We start from the raw sequence: 7,257 nt of genomic DNA on the forward strand, positions 1-7,257 counted from the left end.
GTATTGGGTTGCCCCAGATTGCCTTGGCCTGTTTTTACATTGCGAAAAAGTAATAAGTAGAGATGAGCGAACAGTGTTCTATCGAACACATGTTCGATCGGATATCAGGGTGTTCGCCATGTTCGAATCGAATCGAACACCGCGTGGTAAAGTGCGCCAAAATTCGATTCCCCTCCCACCTTCCCTGGCGCCTTTTTTGCACCAATAACAGCGCAGGGGAGGTGGGACAGGAACTACGACACCGGGGGCATTGAAAAAAATTGGAAAAAGTCATTGGCTGCCGAAATCAGGTGACCTCCATTTTAGACGAATAGTGGATTTCAAATCCGGGTCATATGAGAATGTGAACTTTGTGACTAAGAGACAGGGATAGCTGTACAGGCAGGGATAGCTAGGGATAACCTTTATTTAGGGGGGAATGTTATTAAAAATAACTTTTTGGGGCTCTATCGGGTGTGTAATTGTGATTTTTGTGAGATAAACTTTTTCCCATAGGGATGCATTGGCCAGCGCTGATTGGCCGAATTCCGTACTCTGGCCAATCAGTGCTGGCCAATGCATTCTATTAGCTTGATGAAGCAGAGTGTGCACAAGGGTTCAAGCGCACCCTCGGCTCTGATGTAGCAGAGCCGAGGCTGCACAAGGGTTCAAGCGCACCCTCGGCTCTGATGTAGGAGAGCCGAGGGTGCACTTGAACCCTTGTGCACCCTCAGCTCTGCTACATCAGAGCCGAGGGTGCGCTTGAACCCTTGTGCACACTCTGCTTCATCAAGCTAATAGAATGCATTGGCCAGCGCTGATTGGCCAATGTATTCTATTAGCCTGATGAAGTAGAGCTGAATGTGTGTGCTAAGCACACACATTCAGCTCTACTTCATCGGGCTAATAGAATGCATTGGCCAGCGCTGATTGGCCAGAGTACGGAACTCGACCAATCAGCGCTGGCTCTGCTGGAGGAGGCGGAGTCTAAGATCGCTCCACACCAGTCTCCATTCAGGTCCGACCTTAGACTCCGCCTCCTCCGGCAGAGCCAGCGCTGATTGGCCGAAGGCTGGCCAATGCATTCCTATGCGAATGCAGAGACTTAGCAGTGCTGAGTCAGTTTTGCTCAACTACACATCTGATGCACACTCGGCACTGCTACATCAGATGTAGCAATCTGATGTAGCAGAGCCGAGGGTGCACTAGAACCCCTGTGCAAACTCAGTTCACGCTAATAGAATGCATTGGCCAGCGCTGATTGGCCAATGCATTCTATTAGCCCGATGAAGTAGAGCTGAATGTGTGTGCTAAGCACACACATTCAGCACTGCTTCATCACGCCAATACAATGCATTAGACAGTGCTGATTGGCCAGAGTACGGAATTCGGCCAATCAGCGCTGGCCAATACATTCTATTAGCCCGATGAAGTAGAGCTGAATGTGTGTGCTAAGCACACACATTCAGCACTGCTTCATCACGCCAATACAATGCATTAGCCAGTGCTGATTGGCCAGAGTACGGAATTCGGCCAATCAGCGCTGGCTCTGCTGGAGGAGGCGGAGTCTAAGATCGCTCCACACCAGTCTCCATTCAGGTCCGACCTTAGACTCCGCCTCCTCCAGCAGAGCCAGCGCTGATTGGCCGAATTCCGTACTCTGGCCAATCAGCACTGGCTAATGCATTGTATTGGCGTGATGAAGCAGTGCTGAATGTGTGTGCTTAGCACACACATTCAGCTCTACTTCATCGGGCTAATAGAATGCATTGGCCAGCGCTGACTGGCCAGAGTACGGAATTCGGCCAATCAGCGCTGGCTCTGCTGGAGGAGGCGGAGTCTAAGGTCGGACCTGAATGGAGACTGGTGTGGAGCGATCTTAGACTCCGCCTCCTCCAGCAGAGCCAGCGCTGATTGGTCGAGTTCCGTACTCTGGCCAATCAGCACTGGCCAATGCATTTCTATGGGGAAATGTTAGCTTGCGAAAATCGCAAACTGACAGGGATTTCCATGAAATAAAGTGACTTTTATGCCCCCAGACATGCTTCCCCTGCTGTCCCAGTGTCATTCCAGGGTGTTGGTATCATTTCCTGGGGTGTCATAGTGGACTTGGTGACCCTCCAGACACGAATTTGGGTTTCCCCCTTAACGAGTTTATGTTCCCCATAGACTATAATGGGGTTCGAAACCCATTCGAACACTCGAACAGTGAGCGGCTGTTCGAATCGAATTTCGAACCTCGAACATTTTAGTGTTCGCTCATCTCTAGTAATAAGTATTTAGTACCGCAAGACCTTTTCTGGTTCAATCAAAGGCCCAGTCATGGCAGGTCCCTTAATACATACATGTATAAAGTATTTATATTATTAACCCCTTCCCACTACAGAAATTTTTTAATTTTTCATTTTCAAGTGTTAATCTGGCAGCATAGTGGCTCAGTGGTTAGCACTGTAGCCTTGCAGCGCTGGAGTCCTGGATTTGAATCCTACCTAGGGCAACAACTGAAAGGTTTGGGTTGAGCGGGTTTCCTCCCACACTCCAAAGACATACTGATGGGGGAAAAAGAAAGTTTTCATACTTTCCTTCCAATTTGGATAGCCGCAGGAAGGCTTGTTTTTGGTGTAACAAGCTGTATTTTTTTTTTTTTTTTTAATAGCACTATTAATTTATTTTTTTTTTAATGTAGATTGTGAGCCCAATGTACTTTTTTTTCCGCCTATTAGTATTTCTTTATAGAATGGAAGGAAATCCACGGAAACACGGGGAGAGCATACAAACTCATTGCAGATGTTGTTCTTGGCAGAATTTGAACCCAGGACTCCAGCGCTGTAAGGCTGTAGTGCTAACCACTAATCTACCGTGTTGCCCCTAGCACTATTAAAGGGATCCTATCATATAAATCCTTTTTTTCTGAGTAACATGTAGGAATAGCCTTAAGAAAGGCTATTCGTCTCCAACCTTTCGTTGTCTTCTCCGCGCCGCCGTTCGCCTACAATCCCAGTTCTTGTCGGTATGTAAATTAGTTCTCTCGCAGCACTGGGGGCGGGCCCCAGCGCTCAAACAGCAATTGAGCCTGAACTCGGAACCACTAAGACTCCCAGCTGCTCTGGGAAGGTGATTTATTGCACTTGATAAAGGGCCTAAGTGCCTGAAACGCGTCGTGCCTTAATAAACATATTGTTATCCAATTGGGTGAGCGCTTCTCCTTGCCAAACCTTCTGAAGTTTTTGGTTCCAGTCTGTTGATGCCTCTACGTCCCAGTGAGGTTTCTTCCAGCTGCTTCCCTCTCGGTTTCTAACATCTTTTTAAATGTTGGGGTTGTTGTGTCCTACACAACCCCCTAAGGTGAACAGCTTTCCATTTGCTTACCTTTACTCATACTTGTGCTGAATTTACTACACTGGGGTCGGCTCGGTGCCGTATTTTTCTTCTTCTCTTGTTCAATGCTGTGAGAGAACTCTCTCCAGCGCCACCTCCATCCATCTTCGTCAGCAGCGTCGTCTTCATCCTCCTCTTCCGGCGGTGGCTTGTAACTTCTAGGCCTGGGGCCTTGGGGAGACCAGACTGCACATACCCACAGGCCACGAGAAAATGGCCGCTTGCAGAGTATTGTAAGTGGCCATTTTCTCGTGGCCTGTGGGCATGCGCAGTCTGCTCTGCTCAAGACCCGAGGCCTAGAAGTTACAAGCCACTGCCAGAAGAGGAGGAGATGACGACGACACTGCTGACGAAGATGGAGGCGGCGCTGGAGAGAGTTCTCTGGCAGCATTGGGGACGCCCCCAGTGCTGCGAGAGAAGTCATTTGCATACTGACAAGAACCGGGATTGTAGGCGAACGGCGGCGCGGAGAAGACAACGAAAGGTAAGAGACGAATAGCCTTTCTTAAGGCTATTCCTACGTGTTACTCAGAAATAAAAGGGTTTATATGATAGGATCCCTTTAAATTTTTCTAGTGGATCATTGTGGAAAAATATGAACAGCAAACACTGACAGTGGTTTTGGAAATTGCGGCATGTCAATTATACCTGTAGAAACAACAGTAGTTTCCATATAGGTATACTGGAAGCAGAAAATCTGCAGAGGAAATCTCTGTGCAAAGCACTTTGGGAAGAACCGCGATGTGTTGCTGCAACTGTTTTTCCCGCAGTGCTTTTTTGTTGCGGCCTGTTACATGGAGCCTTAGGCAATTGTTCACATCTGCGTTGGAGTCTCCATATAAGACTCCCTTGCAGATTCCAACGAAAAGTCCTCTGCACGGAGGACTTTTCTCTCTGCCGCTTTCAGAAACCCTCTGGACACCTGGCAGATCCCATTATATTCTATGGGGCCCGCAGGTTTCTGCAGGTAACTGGTGTTTTAGCGGATGAGATCTCTGTCATTCGGGTCCCATGGAGGATACAAACGACAGAGAACAGGCGCAAGTGTGAACCTAGCCTAAGCCTCATATGGCACGGCGCCTATCGCGCTGTACTGTGGAGCGGGGAGGAACGCCCCCTCCCTCTCCTGATAATACTTGTCTATGGACGAGCTGTGTGAGCAGAGGGAGGGGGCGTTCCTCCCCGCTCCACAGCACAGCGCAATAGGCGCCGCGAGGCGAAGGACGTCTCTGGCTAATGGTCAGAAACGCCCTTCTGACCATAGAGCACTACGGTACCGGCACCGTAAGCTCTTTACAGCGGGCACAGATCGGGAAAGCCGACAGTGCGCTGAATTCAGCGCACTGTCGGCTTTCTGGCAGTATATAACACTGCTTGTGCCCAAAAGTGGTGAAAGGTCCTCTTTAAGGTAATTTCATTACTTTCTTTTTCTAAGTTGATTTTTCTTCTTTTTCTTTAAAGGGTCCTTAGATCCCTCCACTTTCAGCTATCAAAGTTTTCCATCAGCCTATTGAATACTGCTAATGTTTCCTAGAGTAATCTTGAATTATCCATTACCAATATGCAGCTTGGGCTATGTTATTTCCCGCTCTGTTCTGAGTCTGTTTTTCCATTTTCTGTAGCTTGAGGATAAAGAAATGTTCAGCTACATCCAGGATAATCCTCAGGATATTACATACATTTACATGGTAGAAAAAGGCAGACACACAAAGAGAAACTGGCTATGTAAATCTAAGGAATTTATCACATAAAAATCTGGATATGACTATACAGCAGATGAATAGGTGATTTCACTAACATAAGCTATATAACTCAGGATTGCTCATGTACAACAACTGGATTGACACATTTAGTGGAGAAACCTTATATCTCATTTACATGTTTCTTTATCAGGCTAAAAATATTGATTATCTATCCTAAGGGTAGGTCCCCAATATCAGATTGATGGGGATCCAATGGAGAACAGCACTATTCTCTGATGATTGGCCCTTCATGATCAAAGGAAGCCCTGGAATAATGATGCCCAGGGTATAAGTCTTTCTTTATATAGGCAAAATGATCCAAAAATACAGTGAGAAGACCTGCAACTCTTGACTGTTAATTTAAAATTTAACTTTTAATTCATTCCTTAAAATAGTCCATAGAGACAAAAAGTGAACAGTCAGAGTACAAAAAAGTGTTTTGTTTTTTTTTAAGAAGAAAAAAAAAAAAAAAAATCGCTGTCATTAACCCTTTAGCTGCTGACACGTTTCGGGGCTAGGATGTCCCTTAGTCATAGCTCATTCGGTATTTATATAGGCAGTCTGGGTCAAAAGGCTGTCCAGTGATAGTATGGCATGCTGTAATAAATGTAAAGACCACAATCTGCTGCATCCTTAGGATATATTCACACAGGGGTTTTTTTTGCAGGCTGAAAAAATCTGCTTATAGGGATCCTATCATTAAAATGCAATTTTTTCTGGGTACCACGTTGGAATAGTCTTAAGAAAGGCTATTCTCCTACCTTTAGATGTCTTCTCTGCGCCGCTGTTTGGTATAAATCCCGGTTTTCGTCGGTATGCAAATGAGTTCTCTCGCAGCAATGGGGGCGAGCCCCAGCGCTCAAACAGCACTGGAGGTGTCCCCAGTGCTGCGAGAGAACTTTCCAGCGCCGCCTCCATCTTCTTCAGGAATGGCCTCTCTTCGCATCTTCTTCCGGCGCTGGCTTCAAACTTCTAGGCCTCGGGCCTAGAGCAAAGCTGACTGCACATGCCCGCCGGCCAAAAAAAATGGCCGCTTACACAGTATTCTAAGCGGCCATTTTCTTGTGGCCGGTAGGCATGCACAGTCGGCTGCCCGAGGCCTAGAAGTTTGAAGCCAGCGCCGGAAGAAGATGCAAAGCGAGGTCGTTTCTGAAAAAGATGGAGGCGGCGCTGCAGTGTTTTCTGTTTGAGTGCTCGGGGCCTTCCTCCATTGCTGCGAGAGAATTAATTTGCATATCGACGAATACCAGGATTTATACTGAACAGCGGCGCGGAAAAGACATCTAAAGGTAGAAGAAGAATAGCCTTTTTTAAGGCTATTCCAACGTGGTACACAGAAAAAATTGCATTTAAATGATAGAATCTCTTTAAGGAATCGGTTTTTGACAAGTTTTTCACACCAGCACACATTAGGGGCCTGGATAATCTGCTTAAAAAAAATGCTAGCGTTTTTTGCAAAAACATGTGAATATAATGTATTTCGTTTTTTTCCTCCTCCCACTGCTGTCAATGGGTTTTTCAAGGCGGATCTGCCTGAAAATAAGTCATGAAATGAATGGGAGGGTTTTTTTGAATTGGATTTTGAGGCTGGTTCCACCTCAAAAGCCTCCTACAAAAATTATGTGTGAACATACCCTTAAGGGGTTAACATGTTAACAAAAACCCAAGTAATGGGATGTGAAACATATAGATTTTGTTTGATTTCAAGTAATTCAATGCAGTCTGTTAAAAGTACTCTGGAAGCATTACTGGATTCCTGGAAGACTCCTCAATGGATATAACAAGAAGATAACAGTAACTATAATAATACATATCAGCGGAGAAATCCTGTCCATGTGTATAATAAGCCAACCTTACATAAGACATTAGGAAGGGCACTTATGAGATTTATTCCTATGATAATGATGACCTGGGTTGTGAATTATTAATGTATAGTAATGAGGACAACATATCCCACTTAAGTGATATAAATAACTCCAAAGTGGTTCCAAATAGGTCATAGGCATAGAATACACAACAAACACCATGCCATGGGCTAGTCATGGATTCTCATAGGATAGAGTTATAACAAATATCATCCAATGCTCAAAATTAACCACAGGCAAATACACCCAGCCCGCTAACCCACTCCAAATATAGGAGAATTTAGTAACTATAT

This window comes from Leptodactylus fuscus, chromosome 2 (genome assembly GCF_031893055.1).
Source record: "Leptodactylus fuscus isolate aLepFus1 chromosome 2, aLepFus1.hap2, whole genome shotgun sequence".
Classification (NCBI taxonomy): Eukaryota; Metazoa; Chordata; class Amphibia; order Anura; family Leptodactylidae; genus Leptodactylus; species Leptodactylus fuscus.